Source organism: Echiichthys vipera (genome assembly GCF_963691815.1).
Source record: "Echiichthys vipera genome assembly, chromosome: 3".
NCBI lineage: Eukaryota > Metazoa > Chordata > Actinopteri > Perciformes > Trachinidae > Echiichthys > Echiichthys vipera.
In genome coordinates this window covers 24628685-24645045 of record NC_139828.1, presented here as the reverse complement: position 1 = coordinate 24645045, position 16361 = coordinate 24628685, and positions in this window count along the sequence as shown.

The window sequence follows — 16361 nt, the reverse complement described above, 5'->3', positions numbered from 1 at the left end:
TGTGTCAATGTAAATAAAATTGTGTATATTGAATTCCACATTTTACATTGTCGGTCATTTTTTGGTCACAGAAACATGCTCAACACACTGCTGATGATAATGCATGGAAACTTGGCTGGCTGACATATGACAGTCATATTAGTAGTAGTAGTAGTGCCAGCCGTGTATGTTTGTGTGTGTGTGTGTGTGTGTGTGTGTGTGTGTGTGTGTGTGTGTGTGTGTGTGTGTGTGTGTGTGTGTGTGTGTGTGTGTGTGTGTGTGTGTGTGTGTGTGTGTGTGTGTATGTGTGTGTGTCTCTCTCTCTCTACTTTGCAGTGAAATGGAAGTTTGAATGCCAGAGTGAAATACAGTAATGGATGACACACAATCAGATTTTTTTTAGCCATTCTTCCTGCTCTACTCTTAATCCTTTGGCCCCATCCCAGAAAGGGACATCTGGCCGTGAGGGGAAGGCACAAGGAAGACGACAGCACTGGGAGCAGACAAGCCTGGTACACACATTTGCGTGGGCAGAGTCTATTGTTTCAGGATCTAACTGATAAGAGACAGGCAGGAAATCCCACCATTGAAGTAAACGTTTGTCAGATTTAAGGAAGTTTTAAAGAGAGAAAGGCTGAGATGCAATTTGTAGCATCATAGTAATTAGACCTGTTGTACAATATACAGTAGAGATCAAAATTAGAGAAGAACTAATTAATACTTGATTTATTCTGAAATACTATTTTTATTTTTTATTTTTTATTTTTTATTGTTCATAATTTGACAGAATATCCACTGTGGCTATACCGCTGCTGTACTAGCATGTTTTTAAAGAACCAAGGCACTTCAACAAAAGCCTTTATTTTGTGAAAAAAACACAGAGCAAAATTAGAGAATACTTTCAGACACCAGTTATTGGTGTTAATCTGGCATCTGGTGACAATTTCCTTAACTACTGGACACACCCTATTTATCTGGCAGCTCTCCTGGTTACTTTGGAAGTTGGCTGAAAACCTGAGACAGCAGGTTATCCAGATGAAGGCCAAAGGGACGACCCTCTCAGCCATCAGAGAGAGGTTGGGCGTTCAGTCTGTGATTTCAAGAAGATTGAAACTTTACAAGGACACAGATTTATTTAAGTCCCTCAAAAAGGCCGCTCATCCACGTAAAACAGGTGTACGAGAGGACAGGATTAAAGGAAGACTCTCAATGGAGAATCAGTTCAACACAGGGCAAGGATCTGTCTCTGCACACAGTGTCTCGTCGTTTATGACAATTCGGACTGAAAGCCAACTCTGCAGTGACCAAACCTCTCATTAGCAGAAAGAATAAAAAGGGGAGACTTGCCTTTGCTGAGGAGCATGTTGTGTGAACAGAGGAGAACTGGTCCAAAGTGACTTCAGTGATGGAGAGTACGTTCAATTTATCTGTGTCTGATGGAAACATTATGTTCAGTGTAGGACTGAGGAAAGACTGAACCCAAAGTGTGTAAAGAAGTCAATTAAATTTGGAGGAGGAAGTGTCATGGTTTGGTGGATGTTTTCTGCAGCAGGAGTTGGGCCTCTTGTTCAGCTACATGGCAGGGTGAATGCAAATGTTTATGCGAACCTCCTTCAGCAACATGCAATACATTCACTGCAATTGTCTCCCAATCAGCTGCAATTTTGATACGAAACAATGCCCCATGTCACACTGCAACGCGGATTAAGCAGTTTCTTGAAGCTGAGAATATTGAAACAATGAAATGTAAACCCCATAGAGAATCTCTGGAAAATCAATATGGAGAAAAGGGGGTTCTCATGTTGTTATATTCATGCCATACTTTCATAAATTTACATTGTTTCGAGCTCAAAGACATTTTACATTCAACAGAATTCCCACTTATTAAACAGGAGTTAAAATTGGCAACTGCAGCGGACCGCTTACATTTACACCTCGCGGGTCACATTCATCACATTACTAACATTCTCTTCTCCTGCCCTCAGAAAGATTTGGGACATGATCTAGGTCCAGAAGAGTAGATTTATAATTTGTAACATAAAATGTATAAAAACAAGTGAGAACATGTGCCTGTAACACTGTGTTTTGTGCAACAGATCCCATGTCAATGCTGGCCGCTATTGCTCAACCCCCTGCGGTTCCTTGCTGTGGTTGTAAATTTGATAAGCATGTCACAGTCCTTCCGACACTGTTTGTGGTAAATTTGGCAGTTTAATATGAAACACCTCCTGTGTGTTTTTATGTTGAAGGTAAGAAGGAAATGGAGAGGTTGGTGCACTGTGGCCTGTACTAAGACTGGATGTTGTTTCTGTGGACAGCAACATTTAAGATGAGTCATTCTTCAGTTTCTGTGAGGTTGCTTTATCATAAGGGTATTTAGAGGAAATAAATATTTAACAGTATACCTCCAGGGCCTCTGTTAAATGACTTTCTTTGACCAAAACAGAATGTCTTTCCTCAGCATCATGTGATGCTTCATACCTTACCATGTGATGCTTGTAAACTACCAACGAAGATAGCATCAAGTCTTGGGTTAGAAAAAAAGTGTTTTCTTGATGTACACCAGAACAAATTGCCGTTCCCACTAGCCTCCCACGGCTTTACAGAGCTGAATACAGCCATTGTCCCAGACTGCTCCTGCATGAAATAAATAAACCTAAAGTCGCCCAATTATTTTTATTGCGCTTGTAGCAGCTAACCGATGGAGTGAAAAAGGAAGGCAATGTGAGTGCCACATATGGGTTACTTTTCAGGTCACCACCACTTCCCATATTTGCTTAAGTTGCTCAGGAAGCGCGTACCCCTGTGTGCACCCTGACAGAGCCGAGGAGAGGTGCGCCAGAAGTGATACACGGACCGCAGAGGGAGCAGGCGGGGATGGTTTGGGGGGGATGAGTAGCGTTTGTCTGTGTGTGTGTGAGTGTGTGTGTGGGGAGGGGGGGGGCAACATTTTATCTAAGGTACACTGCACTTCCTCATGTGAGTGAACCTTCTGTTCCCAGCACTGGGTGTTGGGTCAATCACAGTCTCAGGGCTCAGGACTGCGGCAGATGGCCGATGACTGTTGTAAATATAAAAACACTGAGCACACTTGGTGGACAAACCACTTTTTCATATTTTGTCTGATATGTAACATTTTATAGGATTTTCTCATGGCATGTAAAGGGACATACTGTTGACATTGTCTTGTTTGGTTATATTGGCTGAATGTTTACAAGTCTTGGAAATTTAAGGGAATAGTTAAACATTTTGGGAAACACCCTTACTTGCTTGTTCATTGACAAAACTGATGGTACTCTCATATCTGTCTGTTTAATATGGTGGAGCGAGGAGACATTTAGTCAAGCTTAGCATACAGACTGAAAACAATCCTTAACCAAAGGTTAAAAAAAGTTCTGCCAATCAGAACCTCTATAGATCACCAAGTTACATCTTATCTTTTTTTTTCTCTGTATGACAGACAAGTATGAAAGACATTACTGTCAAAAGACCGGAAACAGTGACATCTTGAAGCCATGTTGTTGTCACTGTGAGTCTAACTGTTACCCCCATTTCCGATATTTATGCTAAGCTAAAGGAACTTTAAATGCATATTTGCTCTCTGGCAGAGCGTCAGATGAGAAGATACGTAGACACGACTCTCATACCTGTCACTGAAGCTATGATGCATAGATAGTCCATACCGATACATGTAGCCAGATTAACTGTTCACGATAACTGAACTGTGGGTGATTTTTTTTTATATAACTCACTGTTAAAAAGATAAGGTATTTCCATATGAAAACCCACATTTGTAATTTAACCAAGTAGTAGACTGGAAATAGGGGAAATTGTAAGCTTGGCTCTATCAGCCGTAACAAAAGCCTTCTACAAACACCCCTAAAGCTCACTAATTAACACGTTATACTTGGTTTGTTTAATCTGTTCAAAAAACAAACACAGATAACCAGCGGAGACCAGGAAATAGACTGAGCATAAACCCCTGTACTAAGCTATGTCTACATAGTCTTTAAAGTACGCACAAGCAGGATCAATTACTTTCTTTTATCCCATTATATTGCAAGAAGACAACAAAGCATACAGTATGTTTCAAATACTGTGTTTTCATGAAAATCCAACCAATCTTTCTTGCAACAATACACTTTAAACCAAAAATATCACACTTTGCGTGTGGGGATTAACAGTCAAGGCATCGCCAACGTCAGCTGGCTTCATCCTCTGGACACCATGACCATCTAAACGAAATGTCATCCAACCATTGTTGAGATATGGCAGTCAAAGTGGTGGACTGACAGACATTGCTATCCATATCTGAAAAATTATGTATAAAATAAAACCATATATAAATTTTTGAATGTATGTTAATATCAGTAAGAAATAAAAGTTAAAGGGGATGTCAACATTCTCGTGCAGTTAAGGTAATCATTAATGTGACCCGTCACTGTTCATCTCAGGCTTGCCGCCACATTGTTTGTGTCGGCTGATAATAGAACACTATGGCAACCTTGCTGTCTTTTTTAATTGGACTTTATTGCTGGGTGTGAGCCAAAAGATGACTGTGTTTAACCTCAAAATAGTGACGCTTATTTTTGACAGTTCTCACAGAATGAGGCCTCATGCTGCCATCCCATTTGCATTCACCCTGCCATCGTTCTGCAGCTTTAACAGTAGGTTAATTATTTAGGACTTCAGGTGATAATTCTGACACATAACAAATCAACCTCTCTGGTTTGGGGGTTTTAGGAACTCCCTCAGCCTCACAAGACGTTCAGCTGGCCATTAGGGCCGAGCTTTTCTGTGAAACATTTTTCCGAGCCATTCTGTGTGCTGGAACATTCTGTTGGGCAACAGGATATCGCCTGTCTGCTCTTCAAATATTTAAATGGTGCTGCAAGGCTGACAAAAGCAAGGTATTGAGTTCATTTGAATCTCCAGTATCCTTGGAACTGTCACACAAGTAGATCATGATGTTTACCCAGAGTTTAGTCTGCCAAACTTGCCATTCATGCCATTTTAAATTATTGTTCGCTCCACTGTTATATCTGGTCTTGACTCAGGAGACATTGTGTATCCTCATGCTGCAATTAAACCCACTTGAATACAGCATATTGCACTTGTACAATTGCATTGTACATTACTGAGACATTATATACAGTTAATTGCTCTGTGTATTTGAAAGTTGGATAACCTTCCTTTTACAAGAGGGAATTTACATTTCATGTTGTTCATCTGTAACCGTCACATCTTCCAAACTATACCTTACACAACCGCTCTTATATCAATCTTGCAATTATGATAGGCAACCCAATAATTACCTTGCAGAACTGGATTTGTACTGTAGACTTTCAAAATGCAATGAACTGCAAACAAGTCTGAAATTAAACTTGAGATTTAAAAACTATACCACCTTTTTTATTATTATTATTTGCCTGACTCCGACTGTTTCAAGGGTGGGGGGGTGGGGGGATAATAAAAAGGGCAATTCTGCACAACATTGGGGCCACACCAGCGCACAAAGCTATGATGCATCATGTATGATGAAATAGTCCTCATCCTTGATAAAGATGAGTACAGTATCTATACTCTATATCGCATTTCCACAACGGGTACGGACATACTCTTAATCCGCTTTTTGTTTCGTTATTCATTGCAGATTTAAGTACCACTCGATGTAGCTGTTTGTCATAGTGATGCCACATGAAAGCAACGCTTCTTTCGCATTCCTCGTTCGTCGGCTACCAAAGAGAGGAAGGTCTGCACCTCATTAGCTAGCCACAACATGTTTTTTCAGTTTGTCATATTCTTGCCCCTAGAGGGCACTCAATAATTTTTCTCGCGTGTAAAGGGCAGCCAATTAGGGCACTAGTAGGGCACTTTAGAAAGAATGCCTTTATTCGTCTCCGCAAGGGGAAATTCAATTTTTCACACTGTTATTATATTATTCATTTCTCTCTCACACGAACACACAGGCCCGAAATACACGCACACATGCACAAACAGGACCTTCATGGCCCATAGATCAGCACTCCGAGGAGTTGGGGCTCAACAACACACAGGGACTTGAACCGGTCCGCCAACAATCCTCTGACACTGTGACACTGTGACACTTAACACTCCTAGCAACACTTTTTCAACCATGAAGGCACCAGACAGGCAGAAGGGTGCTAGAAGGGCACTCATTAAGGCACGTTATCAAATTTTCTTGTTCTAGAGGGCACATCATCATAATATATTGTATGAAGGGGCACCCTAGAGGGCACCCAATCATTTTTGCACATATAAAGGGCAGCCAATAAGGCACTTAAGGTGGCGCGGCCCCTGTGTGTCTATCATTTATTTAAGGACTTTCCGTAAAAGTTGTATTTTATCAAGATCTCTCTTGAAGGATAACCTCATTAAGTAAAATATCTATAGACATATGTATGACATTTACATGTGTTCCAGTGGCTCAGGTGATGAGTGAATTGAAATGAATGATTGTGGAATTTCAAGCAAGCTGTTTGTTATAGTCCCACAGCCCCTTCACATATGGTTTAAATGTGAGAGGAAATCTCTGAGAGCATGCATGACCAGCGTGTTAAGGCCTTCAGTTAAATGATACGCATGCATGAGCAGCTGTCTGCTTCAAACATATGAAATGATTTGATGAAATCATTGGTTTTTTTCTTGTCAAAATCATTTTCTGGTCGGCTATGCCTAAACTCACATCTGGATGTTTTTAAAAAGTCCTGTTCCTCTGCCTCCACCTGCTGCTCCCTGAGTGCTGCTAAAAGGCGTTCTAAGACTCCACCGTGAACGACCTAAAACAACCAATCAGAGCTGAGGAGTCTCTGACGCAGTGTCAATGACTGGAAGTGAACTCAGATCTAACTGTGAAACTACGCATCGCTGATCAAATATGAAGAAAGATTTTATTACTGTTTAAAAATTGAAAATATAAAGTAAATGTAGAAAATATTTTAATGTACTGTTTATCTGTAAAATGGGAAATTCAACCAGTGGGTGTTACTTGGTTTTGGCTAGGACCCTATACCTGTTGGCAGCTCAATTTCCATGAAGATAGAGTTTTAGAGCTTGCTGGCACATTGGGCAGAGGTCTCCATGACGTGAACTGTTGTGCAACCCACAGCTGTGAGTTTTAAAAGAAGTAAACAGCTGATCACAGAAACAAGAGACAGCAAGTCATCACTTGGTCATCACTTCAACAGCAACAGCTAAATATCGTCTTTTTAGATACCGCACATAAGCTATTTTTTAACGTTAACCTATTTAAAACTTCTAATTTTTTTCATTTTTCTTTTGAATATGACACTGGTGTTACAGGAATAACTTCTTCAGACGCATATGTTGTACATCACAAGTTGTGCTTCACGTCACATGTTTACGCCCATTCCCAGAAAGCCGGCTTTTGGGAAAAGGGGAATGTTATGCCTCGGTTTCACATAGACAGGATGGCAAATTGCCACCTTTGCCAATGTGAGGGTTTTTCTGTATAAAAACACATTTGGTCACAAACCTTTTCATTTTGCAGTGCATATGCCGCAAATTGGGCCGAGTGTAAAACAACTGGAATATGTGCAGAAGGCGAGCTTGCTATGTGTACAGTCCACTCGGTATAGTACAGAGTGTCATATACATTTTAGTCTGGACTGGATTGAGTCATGATACCGAGGAAACTGCATACTGAGACCTTCGAGCTGTATAGTTTGTAAAAACTGCAATCAACCGTCTGGTATGTGAAGTCACATACCAGACACATTTGTACATGTCTGGGGGAATTCTGTTTGTTTTGGTTCGGAGGGGGCGAACATATCTTTTTTCAATGCGGCAACTACTTGCCGAGGTTCAGAAGAAGCCCAGAGGCTGTCTCTCTTTCCTCTGATGATGTTAAGTGGATGGTGACAGACACTACTCAAAGTTTGTTGTTACAAGTTTTATGTCTAACGCCTCTTTACTTAATAATGCAAACAGGCAACAAAAAGGATGCCCTTTCAACAGGTTGCAATAAGCATTTTTGTAACTTCATATATTGTGGTTTTGATTGATTCATTGTGAGGTGAGTTCTGCTCAAATACAGTATATTATCCATATAGATTCATTCTGAGGACTGCTTCTATCCGAGTGCGAGTCTTGGGCTGGTCTATATGTGATGAATGTGTGTTTTACAAGTTTTAAAAATGTAGTATTTAGTGTGTAACACTACAGAGGTTTTGGAACTACAGCGTGCCTATAGAGTTAACCTCTTCAACATGAAAGGAACCCCTATTTCCTTTATTAAATACATTAAAATATATTACATTACCTTTCAAAATCTTCAAAATCAAATGGCTATATCCAATACACATTTTCACCCCAGGACATTATACCCTCAATAACAATGTTCTGTGTTTTTGAAGTTTAGCCTTGCAATTATTAAAATTGGATTTACAGAGGATTCAGCATCAACTTAGAGTCAACGTCCAGATTTCGGAAGGTCAGGAAAGACTTCTCAATGCCAGCTCGGACTGAGGAAATTATTAACAGACAGCTGTGAGGGAGGACTGCAGTTTCTTTGATCTGCTGGTTTATGTCCAGGGTCCACAGTTATACTGTTTTGTTTCCTGGGGATTCTGTCACCTGCACATGGTTTTGAGGCTATAAGTGAATGTCTTTGGTTCATATGTGGTGTTGTTCTAAGCCCAGTGTTGGTATTATAGGGTTTAACATCCCTGAAGACAGACTGCCCTGAGGTTACTCTTTGTCATTTTAGAGCTTCATGTAAGAGTTGTGTGAAATTCCACAGGATCGACAGGATGTTTGGCTCCCTACTTAAAGTCTCTGCAGTTGCTCTGTTCACTTGACTTTGTTATAATTAACCTAGATGAACACAAAATAAAAAATTCAGTTTCACTTAATCATATACTTTTCTTGAAAAGAAAAAACTCTGACTTTGGAACCCATCAATGATGCAGGGATTCTTGTCATGGATCAGAATGTAACACTTCTGTTGTTACCATATATTTGTTACAACAAATGGCAATCTATTCTTGTGGCTTTTTACATCTTTGTTAATGACAAATCAGGCTGGTTTTAACAGATTGCCTAAAGTCAAGTTGTTTTCCATTCTTTTCACATTTTTAAACATTTTCAAATTAAACTGGAACAACTTGAGAGGACGAAAGTCTTTTGCAGCACTCCCACTGAGCATACATACACAATGCTGTTATCTCGTCACCTTGTACAGTACTCACTAAACATCCTGTTTCTGCCTTCATTATTTTGAGAATAAGGATATCAGTCTTCCTTCCCTTCCAATCTGAGATGTTTGCAGCTACATAAACATCCATACACACGCATACACACATTCTCTCTCTCTAGTCTGACGTCCCAGATCATTCAGATAGCGCCAGTAAACCATTGTCCTTGCACATTTAAGTTGAATTAAAGCAGTCTAACCCAGGCTCCGCCAGACGTTTCTGGCACAGTGGTTCACAGTGGTTCTGCTACTTTTACTTAAAGTTAAAATCTCAAGAATCTCTGCTTTATTCTCTGGCGATAAGCGATAATAGCAGGTGTGTTTTTGGATCTCACTTCTCAGAGATCCACCACAAGTCATCTGTGTGCCCTCCATCACTTGGCAGTTGAAGAGAGATGTTACTGCCGCATCCTTTCCAGAAAACACTGCACTTGTTCTAACGTTTGCAAAGATGGGTTTCCAGTATGGATTGGGTAATGACAAGGAAGCTGTGTTAGCTCCTCCTAACCCTCTCTGGTGGACCAACCATTACTGAGTGATAGATAACTGTCACTAACTGTGCACCGCTTAAGTAAAACCACAATAATGCTTGACGTTGTTAGTCGTGAGGGTTTCCTGTATGTGCACATGTCTGGAGACAACCACCTGTAGGTGGGCTTAGAATGTGGCAGGAAACTGCACCTGCTAAAAAAATGTAACAAGCATCAGCAGGTGCTACTAAAGCTGGACATACATGGTACAATTTTGGAAATCTTGTTGTTTAATTCCACCCAACTGTACGAAAAAATCCTCTGGGACGTAAATCCAGAGCTCGCGATTTATGGGCTCACACTGTACAGTCCGATAATCAAGCCATGACCTAAGTGCTCACAATGTGTTAAATAGAAAAAAAGACCTACTTTTTGGTCTGGTAATGCTAGCGACCTAAAACATTACATTTTGGCACATGCATTCATGAAATAACCCATCGAGACAGTATTTTTTTGTGTATGAACTATCAACGGAGAAATCTGGGAGAGTTGCTAACAGGCGGACGTGGCTAACACTGATTAGCTCGGGGCATTATGGTGAAGGCATTAAAATGAAGCACCGATGGGCTCCTTCCTTTTGGATTGCATTTGGTAATTGACTTGAATGGACTTTACTATGAGAGGAGCTGGTACCTATGCCAGTTGGTAAGTTTTTAAAACACTCTTTTAATAAACTCCGGGTTCGCTAACTACATTGTTGGTGCTTTGTTTTATGTGTAAGGACTCTTATCATGCTGCTGCAGAGGTCTGGTGTTATTTGAGCAGTATTAAAAGCCATTTTAATGCCATCACCGTAATGCCCTGAGTTAATAAGTGTTAGCCAGGTCCGGCTCTACCGGATTTCTCCGTTAATAGTTTATACAAAAAAACGGTCTTGATGGCTTATTTAATGTGTGTAAGTGCCGAAAAAGACCATGGGATGATTATGCACCGTAATTACACTTTAAGGCATATGTTGTCAGATTGCATCACAATCTAGATGGAGCAGCACTCCGCCATCTCCCTTTCAATGCTGTGTGGCTATGGATCTAAACCAAGGCCAAAAGTTTGGATCATTTGAAAGACGTTTTGACCTTAAACTCTCAAAATAAGTGTTGAAAAGCCTGTGAATGTTCTCATTTGTCCAGGTCATTGTTATCCCCAAAGCTCCTAGACAAATAACCAAGTGTTGAAAAGTTTTTTTTCTCGTTAAATATAATTTTGATTCAGTTTTGAAATTCTTTTGAACAAGTTATTTATTCTCATTTTCACATTCATATATATTCATTTCAGAGGTCATTTGTTTTCATTTGCAGATTTTAAGTATTCAGATTCTGAGGACCCTCTTCAATCATGTTGCCTTCAGGAAACGTTGGTACTGCGAAAAGTATAACTCAGCACTTTCAGAACACCATATTCACATGATTGGCAGTGAAGGAAAAATAACAAAAGTGCCAAGGCCCCGTTTAGGAGGTTGTTTTAGACCAGCCACAGTTTCCCACTTCCACTTACTACTGAAACTAAAAGGGACTTTCTTCTTCTACAAGTCTGAGTCCCTTTCAGTTGCAATTCCCATAATCTAATTTATGAATTGTAATACAACATCAAAGAAGATTGCAAAGGTAATGCTGTGTAAACTAACTATGAAAAAGTGACACTAATAGAACTATAGCATTATTATATAGAGAGGGGTTCTGTGTGAGCACATTTATAAAGCTCTGTGCAGCTGGCAAACAGAGTTTACCAAAGACAGTGTACATTAGCGACCTAATAATTATGTTACATTGATTTAGGTTGCTCTAGCTATACTGTAAAGATCATACATGATAATTTGCCTAGTAAACTTAGCTTATTACTTAACATTTTTCACAAAAGGGTAACTTTATTCTGTTGTTTATCTCATTGTCGGTTCAGGGATCACTTTTTTTTTTTCAGAGTTTCACAATACCCTCAATAATTCTAGCATGATATCTCCACTTAAACCCTGAGAGCCTACACGGGACTTGTCTGGAGGAGAAAGTGAACAATGAGCTGCTGACAGCTATATGTAGCTCCTGCTGTTCATATTCGCAAAGACACACCTGCAGCATTAGTTTTGCCATTACAGAAGTCTCACTGGTAAGCCAGCTCTTGCTTTGTGTTTTTCTGTGGGTTTTCCTCCAGAGGGCAAAAGTTATTTGAAGTCGCTATCTAATGAGGATAATGAGGAGGGAAAGGGGTAATTTGGGAAGGAGACTGACTCAGCATGAGAATGTTGCGGTAGGTAAGAAAGGATTCTCTTTAATTGAGAATTCTCAAATGAACCGTCACGCTATATGAAGGTATATAGCAAAATAAAGCCTTTTAAACAATATACTGTGCTTAGTGCTTTACTACAAGAAGTCAAAGTGTCTGCTGTGGAAGGATCCCCAACAGTCTCTCTCTCTCTCTCTCTCTCTCTCTCTCTATCTCTCTCTCTCTCTCTCTATCTCTTTCTCTCTCTCTCTCCTGACATTAGGCCCTTTGGATATGTAAATAACGGTGAGCCTTGTGTGCTGGCTATTCCTTCTAAACACCTGGAAAGAATGATAGCAAGACACTTAGGTGGATATTACTCTAGGTAGTCTAGCTAGTTTAGTTCCTCGTAATTCTCTTCCACCCACTGATCAAAATGTCCTTTCAAACTGCCTCATAAATTACATTTGGCCAGACCAAGTTTAAAGATTTAATTGCAGGGTTTTTCCATTACAAAGTCATCCCTTTATTGAAGTTCACTTGACATAAAGTTCACTCAAGGTTCACTTTTAGCCTCATGGCCTTTGTCTATTGGCATGTAAGCTCTTGCCAAAATGAGATACACTATCATGATGTCATTTTTCATTGCTAGTTAGTTACCAATTAAGCAATTCACCCATTAGGTATGATGAAAGATCCGTATTTGCAAAACTGAAGGCATGTTTATGTACAGATATAAATAGTTGTCATTAAATTAAATGTCCCAAAAAATGCTTTAGGCCCAACGACAAAGAAAACACAACAAATATGACTTTCTCCTCAGTTCAGATCAGTTTCAGCTTGTTTTAAGGAATTGACACCAATGACACCACACAGGACTTTTCCCTCTGTATTTATGTCCACATCACGGCTGCAGTTTTTCCTGCCATGTTTTCCCTCTAAGGACAGAGAAAACACACATCTGCAGTGTAGCTGAGGAATGACGTGAGTGTCCGGCGAGAACACTGATAACCTGAGAAGGTCTGCTTCCTGTACAGCTGTGCTTGACCGGCACAACAACACTTGAATGAATGAATTATTCACCAAAGACACGTGTGCATACACACACACATACACACACAAACAGTACCTGTGACACAGATACCTCTCTTTTCCTTGATATGTAGTGTAGTCACTGTAGTTGGACATTCCTGTTTCAAAGGAAGGAACCAGCAGTGTTATCATAGCACGAGTGAAAAACATCCTGAGGGTTAATACTTTCGGACGCCCCCCACCAGCACTGCCTCAGCTACCCTGCTGGCTTTTAATATCCAACAGCTAAGTGACCTCATGAGAAATTTGTGAATGGACAGACCGGCCGGTACTCTTATCAGGCTCTGCAGATTTCAGCCTCTTGTAGGACTACAAGACACAATAAGAATGAGGCCGCACATCCTGTTTCACTCAATACATAATGGATAATTGTACAATCAATTGTTGTGAATATACAGTGCAGTTGTAGGAATCGTTCAGTTCATGCCCTGATACCAGCTGCAGATAGCTGCATTATACTAACAATGTTTAGCTGGAGCTGGGCCATTTTATTCATGTCTTTATACACCACACTCACTTTTGAAAACAAAAGTACCATGGGAAATCTGAGGCTCTGTGTTATTAGATAAACTTGCATTTGAAATGTTATTGTCGATAAATGAATTGATCGAATCTCATCATATCCATGGTTTTCATTAAAGGGAATCTACTCAAAATACTGAAAAAGAAAGTAAGTTGGGATTGCTCTCAACCCAATGTGTCAAACAATGTTTTTTCACAGCTACATGTGCTAACATGCACCGGACCACCGGACCGCTGGAGCGTCATCAAAAACAAACAACAGAGAAACTCAGATTACAGCACACACAGAGGGAGCGTGACTTCATCCTCTGCTCAGGATGCCATTACTCCATGATATCTTTATATGGAATTGTTTCAGAAATAGTCAAATTACTTTAAATGTACTGTGTTAAATTAATCACCAATATTGCTTCCAAAAGGCTACATATAATACTGCTGTCTATGCTGTTCCTCTGTCACAATACAAATCCCAGCATGTTAATATTTATGATTTTATGCTCGACATGTTTTCATTTATTATGTCAATCCAGTCTTGAATCTCTTATTGTGCAACAAAAGGATACTGTACTGAACACAGGTGTTTAAAAAATTGCAGATGTCATCTCATCTCATCTTCATCCGCTTATCCGGGGTCGGGTCGCAGATGTCTGAAACCCAAAGCAGTATTTCAAACTGTTTGCATTCTTTATGGTTGTCAGTTGTGAGCTAAATTATAACTCACATTCAACCCTGTCTTGGCAGATGTGATAACACTACTGCACTTACATCGGCCATCTGAATATTTTTAAGAGAGGAATGATTGTTTAGGAGGTATTGCCACGTGGCTCCTCTTAAACTGAGATGGATTGTTAGCATTGACAGTTTCTGTCATCCACGTGAGACAAGACACTGACTGATGGATGGATGGGCGATGCTGCACACCTCCTGCCACAGACAGGAAGATGGATTGCTGATTTCTTTATCTGAGTCACTGATGATATAATGCATTTAACAGTCACTAGTTGAGGTGTGTAATTCCCCCTGAGGGTGGATCTGAGATTGTCTTCAAGATAAAAACCAATATACTACTGTCACATCTTGTGGACACATTGGTCAAAGCAAATCAGCCTAAAGCCAGAACACACATCATTCACATTTGAATGCTTGCTGTTTACTTTTGAAACAACGGTGCAACCAGGAATAAGGCTACTTGTACCCCCGGGGGTACTTCTGAAGTTGTTTGCAGATACTTGGAAAGATTGATAAAAAATGTAACTTTGATAAAAAGAAAAAAATCAGACATTGAGTCAGCTGAAAACAATGTGTAGAAGAAAAAGCAGAGAAGTTGAAATAGTAAATGATAAATTAAAATGGATAGCTACACACTTGAACTGTTAGCTGAGTAATGGATAAAAGGTGAAAATCTTAGCTAAAAAGTAATGGATTAGTTGGAATAGTTAGCTAAAACTAATGAATAAATATTTTAAACAACTACAAAACAATGGATGTACTGTTAACTCAAAGTAACAAATAAAAGCCAACAGTAGGCTAACAGATGTAATTGTTGGCTGAAGCAATATATAAACTATAGTTCTGTAAGTAACACTAAAGTATTGACAGTAAGCATATATAGGCTAAGTATGACTACATGTCGTTGTTTTACTACATGTGAAGTGGATCGTATGTTTGGATGGGGCTGCAATTGAGACGCAAGTTTCCATTAGCGCTTCTCAGAAATAGTAATTCTCATAATATGTTAGCATTGAGCTAACATACTTTTAAAAATTTTAAAACCTTTTTATTGTAAATCAGTAAACACTGCAATGATACAAAAGATCAACAACATATAATGGGCTAAGCACTAATCATTCGCCTCATGGTTGTAGCAGTTATGCTAGCCATAGCAGTTATTTTTGTTGTTAGGATGATATGAGCTAATTTCTGCATTAAGGGTAATTCTCATTATGTGTTAGCATTGAGCTAACGCCCCTATACACTTTTGGCTTCATAAAAGCTTAGTTTTTCAACTCGTCTGCTTGTAAAAACATAGTTCTGGGGTCTTTACCCTCTTGGAAGTACATTTTTGCCTCTTTTGCTAGCAGCCAGAGTGAAAAGGAGGCACCCTCACACAAAGTAGCCAAACAAATGCACGTTTAAAACAGCTAAAAGCAACGTAAAAACAGTTTCAATAGTTAGCTAAAAGCAATGGTTAAACAGTTGGAATAGTTAGCTAAATGGTTGGGTGAATGGTGTAATAAATGGCAGTTTCACCTACTTGAGTTTATCTGACAGGACTGCAGGAGTATGTTTGAAAAACAGAAAAAAGGAAAAGTTAATAAGGTTGGGGACACTGGTATACTGCTAACCAGGCCTTTAACTACCACTGAGGACGTAAACCATGGGTCATGATTCCTTTGATTTTCCTAATGATAGGTCATTAAAAACCAGTTTCCTAATTTCTCTCCAGTTAATCAAACGATAGTTACCTACATCAAACCAAGCCGACCAACTGCATCAAAACAACTTCCCTGCCAGGCTGCACACCATCACACACACACACACACACACACACACACACCGTACAAACCTTTTTTGTGTTGAAGGAAGAACTTCTCTTAGACCCAGCAACATAACCTTAGGTCAGACTGACAAATTGACAAAAACATTGCTTACAGACTGCGCCCAGAGGCTCCAACCGACATCCATATCACACACTGCTCCTGCCAGACCTCAGATCCCCCACCAGACACTACCCACTGTGACACCAAATGAAATGCACAGTCGGCCCCAGGCATCGGCTAACTGCAACAAATCATCCAATTTATTCTGCC